This window comes from Halichoeres trimaculatus, unplaced genomic scaffold (genome assembly GCF_033239565.1).
Source record: "Halichoeres trimaculatus isolate MK-OKI-2021-1 unplaced genomic scaffold, fHalTri1.1 fHalTri1_scaffold_4, whole genome shotgun sequence".
NCBI classification, from domain to species: Eukaryota; Metazoa; Chordata; class Actinopteri; order Labriformes; family Labridae; genus Halichoeres; species Halichoeres trimaculatus.
In genome coordinates, this window is record NW_027437182.1 from 32,721,686 (window position 1) to 32,744,125 (window position 22,440).

Consider the following 22,440-nt stretch of genomic DNA (forward strand, 5'->3'; position numbering starts at 1 on the left):
ATTTGTGGTCAAACTAACCCCTTAACCATCCCACCAAAATGCCAAAAATGCCTGCAAAAGGCACACCCAAATTAAGGTCTTGTACATAACCAGGTATTTTTCAAGAACTATAATCCCTCCTGATTTAAAAAAACAAAACAAAACAAAAAAAAAACAAAAACCTTTCATCCATACATAAAGGGGCATAGCTGCCGCTCAAAATAATGCCAAACCCTTGGATTGCAGTGTTTTTCAGACGTGAATCCCTTGCCTATCAACCAGAATGATCCCCCATCATTACGGTGACATTTCACTGAAAAAACTGAAATCTTATGAAGTGTTTTTGTCTTATTTTCAGTAGAAAATGTCTTTTTAGACTTAACATGAGCCACCTGACTAGTCCAGAAAAATGTCTGGTTTCAAGTTGTTTAAAGACCAAAATGAGGTCTGAATTGCTTGAAACAAGTAAAAGGATTATTATTACAATTATTAAAACTAGAAAAGCAAGTCAAATTACAAACCGCACTGTTAATAAACAAAGCAAAGACCAACTCATTGCCAGAAAACATCCAAAAGTTATTCACTGGGAGGGATTGGGGATATGACTACAGGGGAAAATATATTTTTAAATTAGAACTATTAGAACAAGAAGGAGGAGTTTTTGAGTGACTACATGTGGGCTTAAACTATGGAAAAAGTCTGGGTGCTAAAAAAAAAAATATACATGGTAATTCACAGGGTGCTATTTCTTGTATGTGTGTGTGTGTGTGTGTGTGTGTGTGTGTGTCTGTGTGTGTGTGTGTGTGTGTGTTGGGGGGGGGGTTCTTCTTTTGTTGTTGAGTGACTGGGAGAGTACGCGATTTTCTATACTGGACATGAACACAGCATTACAAGATTATATTTTGAAGAATAAATATGCTAAACTGAAACAAATTGAAATTTTATTAAGAATAAAATGTGTATTTTTTACCATTTAAACACAAAAAAGTAAATTGGTAACGTTGAGTACCAGTACCGACCGCCAGGGCATTGGTACCGCACAAGATTAACTTCCACTCTCTCCTTTTCAGATATTTTTTATTTTTTTTATTTTTTGCACCATTTTTTTTCTTAATTTATTTTATTTTTATTTCGTATCTTATTTTAGTTTACTCCACTCATGTTTGCACCTCACACTGTTTTGCACTGACTGAAGGGCTTTTGCAATTTTATTGTACTTGTTGAAATGACAAATTAAGTTCTATGCTATTCTATATATGATTTATTGAATCACTTAATACGTTTTATTTTTTATTTTTAATGCATTTGGCTTCTGTAGAGTATTTTTTGTTTGTTTATTACGATCATTATTATCATTATTAGTACTATATTTTTAGTACTATTATTGTTATTGTTATCATTTTGTCTTAAAAAAAACTTTACTAATACTACTACTACTATTTATTTTTCTTTACATATAAGAATATAAGACAAAAACAGTGTGATGCAGTCGAGAACCAAAAACTGCAGCTTTGTGTGGATGACAGGCCTGAATGCATAAAGATATATGTGGTTTAAGTGTGGACAAGTTTGTTCTGGTTATCCATTAATGAGACATAAGATAATGCTCAAAATTTAACGTCAAGATATGTGAACACACAAGTTTAGGCACTGTTACTCTGCTGCAGCTGAAATCAAAAGGCCTCTTTAAGATAGTCTTGTTTAAATTGAGAGTCTCATAAAACAACAAATGGGGAACAACATCTTAACTATTGAACTTTTGTCTTGAAATTTTGTTCCTAAAACTTCATATAAAATAGGAAAAGATTTGAGCTGAGTTGGTATTGTTTGACAAATGCTACCAGATTTAATGGATATTGCCACTCATGACAAATTTAATCTTTTTTTTTTTCTGACAAATTAAAATCGCAGACCTGGCCTTGGACCTGACCAACCAAGAGAAAAACAACATAACCTTGTCCATCTTGTTTCCTACACATGGATTGTTCTGTTCCTGCGGTCCCTTATGGTGGAAATACATTTTGATGCAGATGTACTGTGTCTCTTGTGTCTTTGTTAATGCCGTAAAAACACAAACCCGACTCTCTGGATCATACCCTTGGGAGGAGCTGTAATGATTTGTCTGCGTTAAGTCTCAGGCGAGGAGTCCAATCAATGAAACCGGCCCGGGCTCTTAATTACTGCTCCTTTTGCCACTGTAAGGAGAAATCAATTATGTCAAGTATTCAAAGCAGGAGACAAGGCTGCAGCATGCTACACAGAGCAGACACACTTCATAGAGCCTGAGTCACATCACAACTACAAAAGCCTCCCTCCTGGTTAACACAGCTTCTTCCACTCCACGGTGCCTCTCAGCCCGTCGATTAAAGGGCTTCTTATAATGAGGGGAACATAATTGGAAGTGGCAACGAATGAAGAGGATGAATGTAGAACAATCAATCAGATGTCGGTAACATGAGAATGTCTTATTACAGCATTGTATGCATAGAAAAAAAAAAGTTAATGCAGAGAAATTCCCTCTGGGTATAAGGGCCTTAAGGGGACTGAAGAACAGAGTGATATATGTTGGTTTAAGTCCTATTTCAATTTAGAGGAGATTGTTAAGTTCATTTGAAATCTCCTAATTTTTTAAACCTGAAAGTGTTTCTTTGATTTTTAAACAATAAAGATTTTTTTAAAGCCTACATCTAATAAGTTCCCAAGGTTTCCATCACCTGACAGATCTGTTAATTCCATATTTGGCCATTGTGTTGATCCTCACAACAAACGCTCCCCAAACATAGATTTCCCCAAAGGTCAAAGCCACTAAAACATCACCCATCTGTGTCTTGTTAGTATAAATTAGGCCTGTTCTTTGGTATATGGGCCTTATATTAGTGACTTGTTCCTTATCATGGTGAATAGATCACCCTCTTGTTGTCCCCAATGGGTGACAATAACTAACAGCTGTTTACTGTAGGTGTTAGTTGTAGGTATTTTTTAACAAGAAGGTCCAGGAGCTTGCAGTTCCTGGTGAAGCACTCCAAAGAAACTACATGGTCCCTTTGGCCCATTGTTCATATGTGCCTCCACCATGGGCCAAAGACCCACATAGATTATGTTAATCTGGCCAGTGATAAATAGAAAAAAAAAATTGCAATACACCAACAGGCCAGTAGAGGGGATTCAGCCTTTGCTGGTTTTGATTGTGCTGTATTTCACTGCAGATGGGTTTGTGGACACTTGAAAGGAGACAAGCTCTAGTGGCAAAGTCGTTGCAGGTTGAAGCTGTTTCAAAAAGTCCAAAACAGCTTTGACCGCTAAAAGAACGGACTGCTTTGCTGTCTAAAGCATGAGGATAGCTTATGTGTAAAACTAAAATTTCCTGGTTACTTCAGCTGCCGTAAACTGGATATCCTCTGACATGTTCAGCTGAAGGTCTCCAGTCTACAGGGTCACTCTTTAGACTGGAACACCAGGAGCTGACAGAGACACATTCACGATATCAGGCCCAAAGAAGATCATTGTTTAGGTGGTACTAAACCAAGTCCATCACAGCTGGGGATCATCTTATTGTGGTAAAATAACCCTCACTGAGAATATAGCCAGCTCACTGCTTGCTTAACTGCCTCCGAATAAGACAGTATCAACGTCCTCTGGATAACTTGAAGTAATCTGTTTTCTTGTCACTACTGCCTGGCGTAAGCTAACGTAACAGCTGCTTGGTGAAAATGATCCACTACTCTGCTGTGGTGTAAAATTTTTTGGCCTGTAAACACAACAAAGTCATTTTGTTTGTATAATTTGTAGAGGAAAAAATCCCAACAACAAAAAACACATCTGATATGCTAAGTTCAGAGCCACCTGGTTCTGCATTGCTATGAATATTATTATGTGGCTACGTTATTTATGGCAGTTATTAAGGGATATTTTTTGTATTTTATTTTAATATGTGACTGTTGTGTTCTGTTTAACACTAAGAAAAGCAGAAAGTGGTGTTTTGCAGCTGTAACAGTAATGTAATGAACAGTATACAGGCAAAATGATGAATTTATGTGGTGATTATACAAAAACTGGACCCAAAGTTTTACTCTCACCCTTTCTTCTCAAACTACGCTCAGAGCTTCAGCTCAGCTATTTTTCCTCTTCCTTATTAAAATTGTGGGTCTAATGGCTACTTTGCGAGCTTTTCCACGGCTGATGATACATTTTTCATGACCAGTGAACTATTCCGCTTTCACATTAGAGCCTCACAAAGCTCAACCTGAAAGCACATGAAGTGCGTATCATCCGTCCTCATTAATGTATGTATTAGTCCATCCATGATAGAAGTGGCCTCTGTCTTTCACGCTACTCCCCTCAAAGGAAGACTCTACAGCAGGAACACTTGTAACATGATCCTGTCCTCTGTTCTGCTTCTCCAAGCACAGATGGCATGGTTTAAACAGAGTGTTTGTCTGAGAGGAGGTTTCTGGACACATATGGATATTAAACTTATTTGTTGTCTCTGAGAGTATGTGTCTTACGCTTTGGTTTTTTTGAGAAACGCTCCAAAAAGAACCAAAAAAACAGTCAGGTTTGAATTAGATAACATGATTTTATGATATCAAATAATCTATTTAACTGCTCATTCTGCTTTTTTAGGCATTTTGAAGTTTCACATATTGAAATTAAACTGAATTTAATGATGTAATTAATTACAGTAAGAAATAACATTAAGAGGAAAACACTTCTTGTATGTTGTCTCCTTTATTAAATGAATCAATCACGTCATGAAACCTGCTACTATAAATATATATTCTTTTTTAATGTGTTTCCTTCACAACACCTTGACTTCAGTGTTTCCATGTTTAGATAATACTGTATTTGCGAATCAAATGTTTAAAATGACATCAAAATACATCAAAAAATACATTTGTCCTCAAGTTAACCTGGTTAGAGGAAGTGTGAGGACTAAGTAAGTGATCTTTAAATATTCTCACTTTTATATATTTGCCTGCTCATAATCTATGGTTTAAAATGAGAATATTAGCACCAGAACTGGTTATTTCTAAATTTAATTTTTCCCCATGCACCACACATAGACCAAAAGTGCATTTGATAACATGGCGCTGGCCAGCAAAGTTAAACTGTGAGAAACAAGATCTGTCCTTTTTCTTTGCTGAAAAGTATTTCTTTGATCTATTTTGTAGTAATGTTGGACACTGAAGCTGGACTACCAGACAGAAAAAGGACACAAGAGCAGAAGGAAGATAAAACACGGGCTAAACTGATTGTAAAAATGTTCATTCCAACCCACAGTCAGCAGTTATTCTGCAGTGGTCTGTTCAAACTTGAGAGTCTATCAATAAAATGAAGAGTGAGGTTACGTTAGCTCTGCTTGGTGAGGTTGGAGTTGGTAGATGAGCTCTGGTAGGACATAACCAGGATTCACTAACATTACATGTTACAGACGCGTCTCAGAGCACCGGGCTGTGAGGAACACTGAACAGAAAGTCTACTTGCCTTCTGGACACTACAGTTTGCACAAACTGCCATTGTTGGACAAATTACTTTGAAAAGAAATTAAAGTTACTCCAGACTTTCCTATAAAGTAAAAATGAATTAGTTACTCATGTACTCCTTCATAAATGTAATCAGTTACAAGGGAAAAGTAAATACTGTGTTACACTGCATTGAAAAACCTTCAAAGATTTCAGTTTTTGAGGCTCTGGGACATAATGTACACTTCACATGTATTCGTCAAAGACGTTGATGTAGTGCCTGTACTTCCAATCTGAAAACCCCAGTTTTAACTCAACAGCCCACTCCAGACTCACCAGTGTTGCATCATTCTCTTTTGTTGTTGTTTGCGGTGCGTTGAGGTTTGCAACAACACCTCCCATGTACATGGCTCTGCTTGTCTTACCTTGAAATTGTACTCTGCTTAGGCCAAACATCTTTGGCATCCTGGCTAAGTGAGCGATTTTTAAAGCCCATCACAACAAACTGAGTTTAAATAGTTTGAGTGTTTTCATATTTCAAACAATAGTTCAACGTAACTACAAACAAATATACTACTTCCTTACTTTGCATCAGGGCTGCACGATTATCGCACTCGCAATCGCAATGTCAGCACATGCAATTCAGATTTTTCTCCATGATAACCAAGCAAGTCTGTAGTTTCATCATGACACAACTTTTTTTTTCAAATCGCAAGCACAATCGCAATCGCAATATTGTCCACCTAATCGCAAATCGCACCTTTTCCCCCAATCGTGCAGCACTACTTTGCATCCTGGGAAAAGTTGTCTTGGACAAAGAAAAGTAGTGTTAAAAAAATCTGTTTTTTGTATCCCCAAAAACACATCTAATTCTAGCCAAAGGTGTCACAGCAGTCAACACCAAACTATAGTTTTCACCGCACTTTTAAGTCAAGCATGAGTAAACGACTGCGGAGTATGAAATGTGATGGCACAAGACTAAGGTCCCATTTACACAACAACATTTCATCTGAAAATGCTAAAACGCAGCGGAAAAAATCTGCATTTACACATAAACACTGAGGGACTGAAAACGCTGTAGTAAGCATGCCAGGCCTGTAGTCGGTGCTATAACTGTCTTGTCCAGTAGCAGCTTTTGGGAGATCTCCACCAAAGTAGAGTTGAGCTGATCATTTGGTGTATTGGTGAATACTAAGAGCAGAAGTGGAGCAACTGATGCACATTTTGTATAAAGACAGTCAGCAGATTCAGCAGCAACAACACGGTAGTTCAAAACAATCTCAACAACGGTACTGTTGTCCTGTTGTATGCGCTCGCGTGAAAACGCCGGCTTGATGTTTACACGGCAACGGTATCGGTAGCGTTTCAGAAAAGTCCCACTCTGGAGGCAGTTTTCAAAAGTTTCTGTTGTAGGTCGGCTAAAACGCTGTTTCCATGTAAACACGAGGCTGAAACACAACAAAACCTTTGCGTTTCACCCTGAAACTGTTGTTGTGTAAACGGCCCCAAAAAGTTGGTTTTGTTCAGAGAAATAAACAAAATTCCATCCAGTGGATTGGTGTAGCTTGGTGGAGAAATTCTTCTCTTGAGGATCACTGCTTTTAGCATTTAAGCTAATTATATACATTAATGATAAAGAAACAGCTGAGACAAATTCAACACCCACTGAGGTTTCTTTTGAAAGCTGCTGAGGTTTCAAAGGCTCCAAATGCAAAGAGACGTTTCTCCATCAAACTAAGCTTTTACACTTCACCATGTGAAACGGTTGACTGGCACATTAACAATTTTATCATTACAGCTACTTTTAAATAACACAAACACTCTCTGAACTTTTAAAATCCAGTGTTTCCATTCAGCACACTGTACTGGCTTGAAGAAGCTCTGATTCAGTACAGGAAGAAGACAGCAGCATTGAAGCAGATCACTTACCAGGCCCTGTCATGCTAACTGCACTTAAACAACATCACATGAGACTGAATATATGTTATTACATACTGGACAAGCCCGGGTGTCCTTATATTGAATATCTACATGCATTAGCAGGTACATTAATGTGTTAAACCATGTCTCAGTGCCAGCTCTGATAGCAGAGACATCATCAGGATTAATGACAACAGGCTGAACTAAATCCTAATGGAGTCAACTCTGTGACGAACATGAAAAAAAGTATCCTGCATTAACAATGCACACCGTCATTAGCACATTAGAAACAGTGGCGTGTAAGAGGAAAAATGCCGTAACGTGTCACACTAATTGAATTAGCAGGTCTGTTAAACATGCACAGACAGTGAGAGCACTCTAAGGACAACCAGTGAATCAAGGTAGATTCTCTTTGTTGTCATTTCCTTTTAGAGGCAGCTCTATCAGCCAGGCTGCGCTCATTTCACCTCAGCAGCTCAGAGATCCTTTCAATATTAGAAGGGTGTAATCATGTGACATAATTTTGAGGAACTTTGGGAAATATTATTATTTCCTGATATCTTTGTGTATTTTAGGATGAGGGATAACAATGCTTTGTCAAGTGGTACAACAATATAATCCAGAATTTCTGACCTGAAGACTCTGCTGTTCATCATCCTGAGAGAATAATCTCCTGTGTTACGACCCTCCAGTAAAACCATTAGAGCCAACTCCTCCCCTCAAACGTTACGTCTGATGGGAACGTTGCCATGTGAGTTGGAGTGACTGCCAGGATTGTTGAACAAGTTTGTGACCTCTGAATATTCAAACTGAGTAAAAGTTCAAACCAAACTTTAACTTCAGCTGGAGATTCTGCAGGCACCATCTGCAGGATTTACATAGGCTACCAACTTTTCATGCGGATTAGCTCGATACCAGACCTCTCCCTAACAGTAAAAGACCTTTTTTCAGGGCTGAATATTTGACTCCATGCAGCAGAAAACATTCAGGGTTATTAAATATTAAGCACCAAAAAGATCCCATACGGCCGGTGTGGTGACGGGTGGGTTAGACTTAGTTTAGTGAGGTGTTCAGGTTCTGATCAGATGACACTGGTTTAATAGGAGCAGATTTTCTTCACCTGTGCAGTAGTGAAGGTCAACGACATGCAGAAAATCAACAAGGAGTCACTATACTTTTTCTGTAACAAGCCTAAAGACTGAACAGAGCAGGACTTGTGGACAGCGCACAAACTTCAGGGTAACAGCAGGTTTTTAGTTCTACAGAGGTGGTTAAATGCTCACTATGCTAACTTCTGCTTCACACCAAAATGATTCTGGATAAGAGATCAGACTGCACAGAATAGCCTGCTGATCAATCAGGTGCTTTACAGAGCAAGTTATTCTGCACTTAAAAAAAAAGGAAGTTCTTAGATTGAGACATTTCAGACACATAACCCTGCTTTAAAAGTGTTTTACTTGCTTTTGATCTTTGAGTTTACAGGATAATTGTCTTTTTTGTTTCAATTTCAAACCACAGCTCCCGTTTCATTGAGGGTGTATTCACACCTGGGTTGTTTGGGGCAGTTTTTCCGAAACAGTAGGCAATAGGGCTGAACGATTTTAAGAAAAGATTGAATTGCGATTTTTCTGGCAGATATTGTGATTTCAATTCGATTCACGATTTTCTTCAAATCAAGCTTTGGGATATTCACATGTAGGGCTGAACGGTTTTAGGAAAAGATCTAATTTTTCTGGCAGGTATTACAATTCACGATTTTTTAAACATCAATAGTGATGATAAATAATCTGTTTTCATCAACTTCTACTCCTAAACAGAGGCTTTGTGTTGTTGACCTGCTTACCAGCACTTTTAACAGATAGATTGTCTACAAATTTGTAAAACAGAATGTGTATAATACTTGACACAACAGATCCTGAATCAGTCAGGAGCGCTGCAAAAAATTGCTGCTTTGGCGATCTCAAAATTGCTTTGTCTAAAATTGCGATTTCGATCTGAAAACGATAAATTGTTCAGCCCTAGTAGGCAACCCTCTCGAAAGTCTGTTTCATTTGGGTATATGTGAACACAGCAATCACGCTCTGATGCGGGACAAAACTAGTGGGTTGAGATCGCCAAAAATAGGTGGTCTCAGCTCGCTTCCATTGGAACACTAGTGGTTCCTGTGCAGTGAGAACACAAACACCCCAGCAATCGATGGGGGCTAACTGTACAGTCAAAACAGTAGAAGAATAATGAGTAGAAGACTCAACAACGGCAGAAGAAGACATAGAGGGGCCTGAAGAACAGAAAAAATGAGTTCTGGGCTCACGTGGAACATGGAGGAAATAAAATGTCTCATTGAAATCTGGGCAGAAGAGCACATCTGCCAAATGCTGGACTCTACTCATAAAATCAAACTAGCCACATGTTGTTTATGCTCCATGGTGGGTAAGAACATGAATGAATAAACAAAGATAAGGAAACTGCCCACCTTCTGGGTATGATTTCTGACCAATGAGAGAAAAAATTGATAACACATGACATTTGTTTACAACTTTGGACCGCAAGAGACTTTTGCCTTGTGAACACAAACAAACCAAGTAACAACCATTATAATTGTATCATTTTTGCCCCAGAATCGGAACAAAGGAAACAAGCCACAAGTGTGAAAGCACCCTTACACATAAGGTCTTTTTTTAACACTCAGTATTATATAAACTGTATGTTATTGGCCCACAACATACAGACACACTGTCTTTATTAGAAAAACATCTTAATCAAACTTCTCTAATACTGATGCTAGTCTGAGTTTAGGCATTAATTTGCCTAAATTAAAACAAGAAAAACTGAAATTATAGTTTATGCTTATAATTAGTTCATTTTACTCATTCAAAGAGTTTGTTTTTCAATTATTCTGATTAAAAATTACATTCCCTTCTTGTTTTCACACTTACAGACACTTATTTCTAGATTTCCTGTCAAGTAAAACTACCTTGCTGTATGGGCAGATAATGTCACTAGTTTTGAGAAATGTTCTCATCAAATATAATTTTTCTTTTTTTTTTTTTGAAATCCTTTATTCGGGCTCTACTTTTTGTATTAGGTATGTTCCACTGAGGTTTAGTGCTTTCCAGAGCCAGTCTGTGTAGTGAGAGGATTAGTGTGCTCTCTTTTGACACAGATTGACACGCGCTTGTTTGGAAGTAAAGATGTTTTCACTTTTGTAAGTTTTGGGTCAAAGGGTCAGAAAAAAAAATGCTAGAGGCTGCTTCATTTTTCAATTTATTTAAATAAGATATTTGTGTTTGTAGATAATTTACGGTTATAAGATGAGACTGATTTTGAAACTTTAACATTTCTAATGAACACAGTTAAGGTCAAATTTGAAGAAATTCCCTCCAGGAGCTTCTCATATTACATTACTTTACCTTGTTGCTTTGTATCAGGGGAAACTTGTCTTGAAAAAGAAGAGTGGTGTTTTAAAAAAGAGAAGATCTGCTCACATTTGCTTCAAATTGGCTTCTCTTTATGACAGTGGGTATAAGTGCTCATGGGAAATGGAGTCTTTATCTGTGAGAAACAGAACCTATTCTGACCAAAGGTGTCACTGCAACCAATATAAAATAAATTGTCCTCACAGCATCATTAAGTAAGAATTTTTATCATAATTTTAGATTTAGTTATGCTTTCAAATGTATCTTGTAATTTCTCCTCAAACAATTCATAACGTTTTTTTCTCAACTTTTAATCTTCCTTTTTTCTGCCTGATCCTCACAGCAGAGCTTAAATGAATCATTTAAGTGCTGCCATTTTATATTTGTCTGATAATTCCCTTTCTGTAATCCTTGATTTCACAAAGACTCATTTCTTCTGTCACTCTCAAAAACTTTTCCAATCATTTCCTGTCTGGATACCCAGACAGTGTCCTGACCTGAACACCAAGGCCTTGTGGGTAATGCAGAGAACTCCATCGCTCAAAAAAGGGAGCATTAGAGGCACAAATAATTCATACACACTCAGTAAAAAAATGCTTACAGGGTTAAATGTAGTACTGAGTGCCCACAGCGCACTGCTTTTCATTAAAGGGCTATTTTACATGCATAATTACAGAGATCCAGGTTACAACATAAAATATGCCACTTTAATGGCTTGATTAAAACTTACATTTATGTATGAAATAATAAGGTCTCTTTATGAACTAAAATTCTGTATTTAAATTGGGAATAAGCTCTAAAGTGTGCATGATATTAGAGGATTAAGTATGAGGAAAATCATTGATGTCCATGTTTTGAAACATATTCAATGATTAAATGTTATAGGGATGCTTAAAGTTTACGCTTAAATTCATATGAGATCGTTCTCAGGAGTGAATGTTTGAAGCTTTTTAAAAATTACACCGAGACCTTCAGAAGTACGACGACATCAAGCCCTCCACTCTGTGTTTTTCTGAGAATTTCTGGTGGTATTGTTTTCCACAGAAAAGAAATGAATTACTAAACTGAATGTGGCTTTAAGCCTCAGACCCTCAATCACACACAGCTTCTCTTTCGTCCCCACACAGTGCCCATGGCATGCCCTGACTCGCTTTCTCGCTGACTTCCACCAAACAGTGAAGGCCGGGGCCAAAATAATTTGTATCTGTTCAATAAAACATTAAAGACCATCATGCCATGTCCTGCTCTCTTTCCCTCAGCCTCTCCCCTTCTCCCCTGCTCTCAAAGGTCTTGTTAATGTTTCAAAACTGCACATAAGACAGACGAGCCAGACGATTAATTTGAAAGATACCCACAGGGCACCTGCAGGATTTTTTCTGACTCCTCTTGCTTCTGTAGTGTTAACACCTAGCTTTCTTCAGAAATGAAGAGTGGAGGGGTGGCAGGCCGGGGAAGGGGGTGAGGGTAAAAAGCGTACAAAGTGTACCCTGCAGTTATAAAACAGAGCGCTTTTCAAAAACAGTCTTTTGATATGTGAAATACGCTGGAGCAAAACGGGATAAATGTTTTAAATGCAACAGATTCTTATTTGTAAGAAGTGTGACGATTCTAAATATCCACACTAACTAGCTCATTGCTTTTTTCTTCTTCATGCTAATTCTTCCTGTTTCCTGCCTCCTTAACATTTTCACCAGGATCCTCGGCATCCTCATTCCCAAAGTATTTATCGTTTTTAATTGGCCGTCCTTCGTTTACATCGGCTGCTGTCCTACTTTTCTGTTTAGCAAAATAAGCTGATGAGAATTTGACCTGATTAAATCTGATAACATTCAGAAAAGAAGACATCACTTCAAGAAAAATAAAAAATGAAAAGTCTTGGTGTGCTGACTTGTGCAAAGCAGTCTTAAAATATTTAAGATAAATGTACAAAGAGCCGCAGAGAAATTAAATTTCTAATGCACGACACACAGGTCAGAGGCGGTCAGCATCCTCAAAAGTAGAAAAAAGAAAGAGTTGGTTACTTCACCGAGGCTTGGATGTGCTGCAGCACCACGCTCTGCCTTATTGACATTGTCTGTGCTGCTCAGTTATTCCACAGTTCCTCTTTTAAAGCAGCTCTAAATGCTGAGCTATGAAAACTAATGCAGGGTGCATTCATTTTAGATAAATAGTTTAAGCTCGGGTGAATAGATGATTTATTTAAACTCATAAATAATTTCATCAAAATATCCCAAAGCACTTTTTGCCTCATTGTACATCATTTTCTAAGTATGCTAGATGAGCCCTCATTTATTTTCAAATATCACACCATGTCTCTTGTAAATATGTATACTGGTCTTTCTACTTATTTATTTTACAGATCTGATTTTAATATTTCATCCTCAGCATAAAGTTCTATTTGTTTCCAAGGGCATGATACCATGAAATAAATATCAGACGTATAATTCCCAGTCTTAACATATTGGAGGGCATGAATCATTTAAGAGAAACAGATTTTGTACATAAAGCCAAGGCCTGATTTTGGGAGCAGCACGGTTTGCAAATGTTAATCAGTAAACTCGGTGTTGTGTTTCTAAAAGGCTGCAGCTTGACAGCACAGTTTAGGTGGATGACTGGAGGGTTGCAGGCTCACACCATATGGTGACAAACCTGCTGATGCTGCCCCAAGCCAAGGATTTACTGTGGATTGCTTTAGTAAATATTCCTCTTAACTGTATAACGATACACAACACAGACCTAAAAGGGGGATTAACTGTTAGGAGTCTGCCAGGAATTTAACAGCCGGTGTCACACAATGATGTACTCACACTTAAACCACACTGAAACCCTGCAAAAGCTCACAATGAGAGAGTATGGTGCTGTTACTGCCTTTAATAATAAATGTAATGCTCCAAGAGTTAGAAACATATGCACATAATCTTAGAGGGCACACAAGTCAACATACATTAAGCTATATAGCTGAGAAGTTGACTTTTCTGAGCAGTGAGTAGGAGGAGGTGTAGCAGTACAAGCTAGCTTAAATGTCTGTGCTACTTGGAGGCAGATATTTTTCAAAACTCCAGTATAGGAGGTTTGTGAGACAGTGTGTGGGCTGCCTGAGTGCTCATACAGTACACCAGCTATAGCCTGCCCTGAGTGGGACACAACATCCATTTGACCAGCGTGAGCCTGTTGCTGCTGCAAACTATTGAACTCCACGCGCTAAGTGCTAAGGCGTCTAAGTGAAGAAAACAGACAGGCTAAAACTAGTTTTCTGATACGATATGGAGGGTCAGGGGAAATAAAGAAAGACAGGTAGATCATTTCCTGACTCGCTGTGAGTCAAACAGCAAGACCTGCAGAGTTAAGCTCTCAGTGTAAGCAGATAAGTTTAGCCTAGCTTCAAACAGCAGTTGGGCTAACAGCAACAGTTAGCCTCTGTGGAAACTCTGCTGTCTAACAGACAAACTTACTTGTTCTGAGGATAATTACAGATTCTTTCATTTAAGTCCTCAATGATTTCTTCTTGGGTTGAGATCAAAATTGATGATTAACTTACATGTAAAACAAAGAGAATTAACTGTCTTTTTGAAGTTACTGTCTTGTGAAGTAAAACAGAAAAAAAACAACAACCTGTGGAATTTGGTGGTGGACGTAACTGCTGTGTTTGCTCTCTTTTTTTAAAGAGACACATTTGGGGTTTATTTACTAATCTAATTTTTTACCAATTCTCCCATTACATTGCACATTTAAACACCACTAGAGTCCTCAACAAGTGAACATTTCTTAACATGGTGCCTCATCTTTGTTTTTTTTTTCCTTTCGCACAATATACAGCATAGGGTCATTACGAAGACTAGACTGTGCGTCTTTTAACGAAAATGATATAGATCAGTTCCACGGCTCTTAAAGGCTCTATGAGGACTGTCTGTGTGTTTGGGGTTGATTGGAGTGATACCTGTGGCCAGAATTGTTTTTTCTAAAAGTGTTTTTCTAAGATAAACAGGTTTTACCCATAATCTGTATAAAACATGGACGTAGTCTCCCCAACATCACCCGTCTGTTTCTGAAACAGAAAATGAAACACATATAGTGTATGGCTATAGCGGCCATATTGGTAGTGGCAAGGGCTTCGAGTACAGCTACAGGGAGACTGTTGGTCACATGACCCTGAGCTGTGCCTCTGATTGGGCGAGCTTGCGGTCTTAATATCCCCTGAACTGCTGAGTTAGAAAAAAATTCACCCCCCATGGTAAAATTAACGACTTAGACAGCAGACGTTTTTTGAACCAGGCTGTAAAAAGGTTAATTTCTGGTTTGAAAACAGCTTTTTTTTGGCTTGGTATGTTTGTGACTTCTGGTACTTCTGGAGCCAGCCAGGACACTTGAAAAACAGCAGATTTTAGCACTTCTGCATTATCTCATATTTTTAGACCGGAGGTTGCCGCTTAGTTTTACCATAGAATAGAACATGGTTGGATTCCCATGGGCGCTATCGTCCACTGTTGTAAAGATGTGACTTTTGCCAAGAAATGTATTTCTTTTTGGAAGCAAAATAATGGAAAGCAGATTTTCTTTTCAACATGACTATTTTTTTTTTATGTTCAAGACAACTTTTCCCAGCATGCAAAGCAACAAGTTAATGTATTACTTTGTAGTTATGTAGTGCTATCGTCTGAACTAACTTAATAATGAGAATACATTTATTTATAAGCGCCTTTCAGGTCATCCAAGGTCACTTTACACACAGATAAAAAAAGTTAAAAGAGAATGATCAACACCATGAAATAATATCAATAAAGTATGTAGTAAGAGAGCTACTGCTGCTATGAGTATGCTAGTAATATAAGTGAAATAGATGTGCAATGAAAGAATTTAGTGCACCTTTCCACCCAGTCCCTGTTTCCTGCTCTGTCGACTGTGCTGTTCTCTGGTTAAGGCAAAATATATATATATATATATTAGCTAATTAAATAAATAAATTGATAAATAATCTTCTACCAAGAAAAATTGACCTGACCACAGATTAGTCTGAGAATAAACATTTAGAATCACCCACCTTGTGTGCTGGGTTAATTCCATAATACATTTCTGATTATAAACAAGTACATAATAGTGCGGATATTTCAAAATCACTTAAAAAGTCAGTACAGAGCATTTTATAGCTGATGCAACTGCACAGTGATTTTATAAAAATGTTAACCATGCAGAAAATCCTGTGGTCACAGTCGGCCTTAATGAGTTGAGTAACTATCAATAAGATTTACATGTAAAAATAAAAAAATGCAAAGAGACTCGAGCTGTCATTACACTTCACCCTCAGTGACAGAATGCGGCAGGTATAACCTCAGGAAGTGTCAACCATTACTAATTTAACAGCAGAGCGTCAGTTATGGCTCTATAGTGGCTGAAATGTAAGGATGGCTCACTGTAAACCACTTATTGGACATTTTTCCGGGTGTTACTCATGCTTAGCTGGGTCACCAAAAATCAAATATTCTGATGTTCTCTCCTGCCTCTCAGACTGACGTGTGAATGCTGAATCGTTATTTCACAGCAAGAAGTCTGCTGTGGTGTGGGACAGGATCAAGCGCCAGAGCTGGTGCATTTACACCGGCAAGAGGAGATAAACGCCTTTCTTTCCAAAAGATTTACCACAGAGCCATTGACAGGAATAAACAGCGGTGACTTATTCTGCCTCTGCCCCGGCATGCTCATGCAGTGTGTGTGCTTGTATCCACACACAGAAGCAGTTCCTTATTTCCTCTAGGTCCAGCAGCATTATACCACCTCCTGATGTCCTATTCTTACACACTCTAATTTAGCTCTCATTCCAACAGGATCTCTCCTCTAACTGAAAGCAATAAGACTCAGAGCTACGATGACTTCACACATTATTTAGTACACATTAATTCCAAGGACTAGTTTCAGCGGTGGATGAATACATTTTCTCACAGGAAAAGTAAATAAAAAGCTGCTAGCACAAATATAAAATGGTTGTAGTCCAAAGTCAACCACAGCTTTTTTTTTTTTTTTTTTTGCTGGGAGTGATAGTGAATAAATTATGTAACAGTCCTGTCAGTCAAATAAATATACCCTCTTTGACAATTTCATAAACACAATCTTTTATTCACTGCTGTGCTGGGATGCTGTTTGCTGCCAGGCAGGCTGACCTCCAGTGGATTAGGTATCCACCACTTACTGCCCAGCTTTACGATACGTCTCCTCTTATGGTGGGACAGTCTGACAATGACAACTGTGAAACCACATATTACAAAGCTTTATCTTAACTATAATCAGACTGCCTGCTCTGAAGCCACGTAGTTGTTGCTTTGACCAGCTAAGTCAGCTTATAAGCAACAACATTAAAAGTTTATTTAATTTCTTAAAGTTGGAATAAAATATTTTATACTGCTCATGTTGGAGTGTTTGGTTTATCACGAGTACTAACGGCTCCAGCCAATAATGCCGCAAGGTCAACTATATACATTTTCATACAGCTTTCGTCTTACAATGTATTAGTTATGTCATTGAAATGAATTATGTTCTAAATTATGTCTACATTTGGACTGTGCAAAGGCTACTTGTTTAAAGCTAAAGCTCTGTACATTCTACAGAAACTCAACAACTCTTACAGCTGAAGTCTTTACAATGAAGGGATTTATCAGAGTTCATGCTCAGAATTCAGGATTACTTGGGGCTAAGAGTGTTGTTTACAGGCAAAAAAGTCTGAATATGAAAAATAATCCTGATCATGATCTTATCATAAAAACATCCTGACATATTTTCTCTATATCGCCCCCTAATGGAGATCATGTTCCTTGGTCAGAAGCAGAGTTTGTTGATGTTTATGCAGCACATAACTGACCATTGATCATCTGGTTTTCAAAGACACCTGAGGGACAGGTGAGGTTTGATTTCATCAGTCTGTGATGATGGAACAAGGAGGTTTGAGCACACTGAGAGAAACCCTTACATGTAGGGATGGTTACGGACCGAATTTCATCTGTAGTTCGAAATACTGATTCACATAGGGTGACCAAGCGCCCTCTTTTGCCTGGACACGTCAATTTTTTACGTCCTGTCCGGGGCGTCCAGCAGGTTTTATAAATTCATGAAAATGTCTGGTCTTCACTGTTTTTCATAGCACAATTACACGTGAACATAAATTGACCGGCCCTTTGCACACAATACTATGATACTACATTGTTGTAGAACCGAGAGGCAGCCTTGTGGGCGGGTCTACACACACATGCAAAGCCAGTGGACCAAGGAGAGGAACCAGCTCTCTGTAGAGTCACTAAAGGGGATTCTACAAGTTCAGTACAACTTCAAAGACATGTCTTGCAATGGCTTTAATGCTTATTTGTTGAGCAACCAAAAACTGCTGGGGAAGATTAGCTCTACAGCAAAATATGGATGGGCTGACGAGGAGGATGAAGAGGAAAACCAGGATGAAGAAGAAGAGCAGGATGAAGAAGAAAAGCAGGATAAAGAAAACAACTGAGGATGAAAAGTATATATCCTTTTTGTTTGGTAAGTTAGTATCGTTGTGAGACTGTTCTACTATTTATAATATTACAGTTGTTAAGAGATATTGTTGTTACAAGTTTTTACAGGTTTAATTTTATTTTACTACAGAAATTAATTTTGCACCATTGAAGCATAATAAAGCATGTTCATCAATCTCCGAGAAGCCTGTCTGAATTTGTACCCCCAGGCCGCTCCAATTGTCCTCTTTTTTGGAAATCAAAATATTGTCACCCTAGATTTGCATAAAATTTAACAGTACCATGTTTCGGTACCAAAATACATCCTTGTATCAGTGATGGAGTGGAAGAGCAGGCAATTTTCCATGCTGGACATGATCACAGCATTCCAAGTTTACATATTGAGAAATAATATGTTACATTGAAAACTTTATATTTTATTATTACACAAATTAATATTTATTTCCACATAAACAGACAAAAGTACCAAAAATTGGTACTGTTGAGTACCGATACTGATTGCCAGGTACCAGGCATCAGTACAGTATCATTTCAAATGTGAAAGGTACCCATCCCTGCTTACACTAAAACAAGTAGTTAACAGAGTATTCATACGAAACTTTCAGGGTTATGATATATGTTGATTAGAACTGCTGGCCTTTGGTCATTTCCACATAATTCCTCTGTGGCATGAAGGAAGCTTCGGGATCCTTTGGTTCAGATAGATCCATCAGGTTTGAATGTCTCAGCCTCTACTGCTCAGATTTTGTTCATTTTGTTTGACTCCATTGAGCTGCCTGGTATGTGTTTCAGTGTGTTTATTCGGTTCAGATTGTACAAAAGCCTACACACATTGAGGATTTAGGAAGACAGAGCCCAGCATACAGTATCATAGTTCTTTGCTGCAACATTTGAGAACTGCCTAAAAAAATAGAGAGAAGGACTTTTAGATTTCTCTCTTTGACATAAAATGAAAACATAAAGACATGGCAAACTTTGGGCCTGGTGTCATAAAAATAGATGTGTCTTTGTCAAGTTTATTAGTTTATGTTACCGTCTCCTCTGCAGTGTAATAAGAGCTCTTGGCAGCCAGCTGTATACGAAGCAAGCTGTATGGGCTAAATGTCAAGTATTTTAAGTTGAGGGCACTCAAGATGACTGGAGGATATTAGGAAATTAATTATCCTGTAAAGTACATTTTTATGGCAGGGAGAAACTGACACATTGATTAATGAGCCTGAAGGTGTTTCCTTGTAGGAATATCAATTAATTTTTTACATCCAAGTGGAGTCATTAAAATGAATGAGAAGACCTTGACTTAGCAAACCCAACAAACATGCAGAGAGCCACAGCGTGATCACAGGGAGCGAACAGAGCGAGAGACGGCTGCATGGCGGCTGGCGAAGCTCCCAGGTCACATGCTCAGCCCGCCCCTGATGTCTTCCCCTTCTGCGGCGCTCCACATCAAACCCACATGCCGCGCCAATTAGCAACATGTCTGAAGCACCGGGGCCGTGCTCTATCCTCTTTATTTACCTCTTTAATGAAGCTCAATCATGGCGGTAATTTCCCTCTTAAAGGACAAAGCCGGGAGTGAGGCGAGCAGAGCGGAGACAGGAGAAGGTGAGGAAATAAGAGTGAATGAGACACACAGAAGATCATCAGGCAGATTCTATTGTAACTAACATTGCCTGTCCAGTTCCAGCAGATGGTTGTTCACCTTGAGTCTGGTTCAGATTTCTGATAGTTAAAAGGAGGTTTTTTCTTTGCTACCACTGCCACTGCCAGACCTTGACTCTCTTACAGAAGGATCTTGTTTTGTTTCTGTAAGTGCAATAACAAAGAGTTCAGTAGTAAATGGGAATAAACAAAATGATTAAGTGACTGATGGAATTGAAAAACTAGAAAAAGCTTGGGCAGCAGGTAAGCCTAGCAGTCTAGGTCGCGTGCCTCATGAGGCAAACACATGAGTAAGTGGGCGGCCCAGGTTTGAACCCAATCTGTGGCACCTTTCCTGCATGACTCTCACATTGTCCTCTTCTCTCCAAATAAAATAATAAAACACCCACAAAAACACCTAATAGAAAAAAATGAACATGAAAAGCCCCCCCCCAAAAAAAGAGTGAATAGAAAACAGTTTAGTGAGGGCCTGTGTCCACTAATGGTATGTTTTGCTTGTAGCAACTACAACGTCAACTTCAGAGCATTTTTCAGCCATGGCGCTGTTTGAAACTGCTCTAATTGCTTCATATTTGCAATTTTTAAAGGAAATTTACCAAAGAAAACATGAAAGCAATGGAAAGCAATCATGTCCTGGTGTTAGCAGCAGCTCCATGCCCAAAAATCTGTCTTCCTGTCAGTGAAAACAAGTTAAATTCTCCTCCAGCAGCATTTTGAGGAATTTATTTGGTTGTTTATTTTACAAACAAATGACTCTACAGCAAGATTTTCTGAGATGTCATGGCAAAATGGGTTGTTCAATTTTTCACATTCATATAGCATTAAATTCTAATTTAATTTACAGACTTTTTATTCCGCCATAAGCCAGAACATGGGAGTCACATGGTGCTGTCATGTTAATTATACAGAAATATATTTGTCTTCTAATGGTAAAAATGTTCATTTGATCAGTAAATTGTGGAATAAAACACTATCCTTTGCTAGAAAATCTGCAGAACTAATTTTTTTTAGATAGTGGCTTGGAAAAGTTAAATTGTACGTATTACAGTGTGTTGTATTGTTTAAAAAGTTCTGGAAACCATAGATTCTATCTTTTGTTACCATAAAAACAACAGGGTTATTATATTACATCTGTGGTATCTTTATGCCAATTATGTCTCAAAATACTATTTCTCTCTGCGGTACAACACCTGTATTCGAACAGTGAAATATGGAAAACTCCAAACTCCAACCTTCACTGGGAAACCAGCAGTACCTATAACTGTTCAGTGTAACTGTAGAATAAAGATATCCAGTATGTGTTACGATGAAATTCAGACAACCACAGCCAGAAATTTTTATTGAAAAAAAAACTTTTTTTTTTTTTTTTTTAGGGCCTGTGTCCACTGACAGCATACTTTGCTTGTAGCACCTATGACCTCAATTTCAGGGCATTTTTCAGCTGTGACACTGTTTGAAACTGCCCTGTTTGCTTCATATTTGCATGAGCTCAAAGAAAACTTTAAAGCAAAGGAAGGGGCTCATGTCCTGGTGTTAGCAGCAGCTCTGGACCCTAAAACTTTACTTCCTGCAAGTAAAAAAAAAAGTGTATGTCTCCTCATAGTGAGCATAATGAGCTGATAACTCCTCACATGATCTGTCAAGTACAGCAAAATCAATAATCAGGATGCTAAATTAAAGATATTTCAGTCAGGAACACTCGTCATACACTGAACCATTTATTGCCAAATGGATAAAGGTGTATGACCCCCATGTCCTGCATGAACTTACGCTAACTTCATAAATAGAAGGTTTCCATGCCGTCATGCAACAGTGGTTATTCATAAAAAGCAACAAGTTGTCTCGAATTTGATTTCTGTCGAAATAAACACACACGCTATTAGCCAAAAAAGGCAAGGGAATCACTGAAGTCTACCCAAAAGTGAGGTTCCTGTTCAGGGTTTTAAAATATGTATTTCATTAAACAACTCCAAAAATATGAACATGTTTTCCCCTCTCTCAGCATTTCATCTGATCCTTCATATTTGCCATCCCATCCTGTTGTGATTATTTCAGATTGGCTTAAGTTTCCATCTTGGGAACCTAACAGTTTGAGAAACACTTTCAAAGCCCTGACACGGAGCAGGGCAGGGGATAGAGAGGAGGGCCTTGGCCGGTCAGCAGGGAGGGGTCCTCCTCAGGTCTGACTGTACACTGAAGAACAGGCCAGGCATCTGGGGCAAGCTGCTACTCTAGACCACAGCACCGACTGATTTCTGCTGCCCTCACACCCAGCCTTGAGCCATCTTCTTCTTTTACAGCAGCAAAAAGCTGCTCACGGAGGAGAACAGTGGAGACAGTATGTAAAGGAAAGTGAGGAGATAAAGGAGCAAATTGGAAACAAAGCAGCGCTGTCATTGATCTATCATTGCTGCTATTTCTGCATATAATGAAACCTGGATTGAAGGTTCAATAACATGTACCATGTCAGATTTGCATTTCCTGAATGAAAATATCAATTAGATGAAAAGGGGG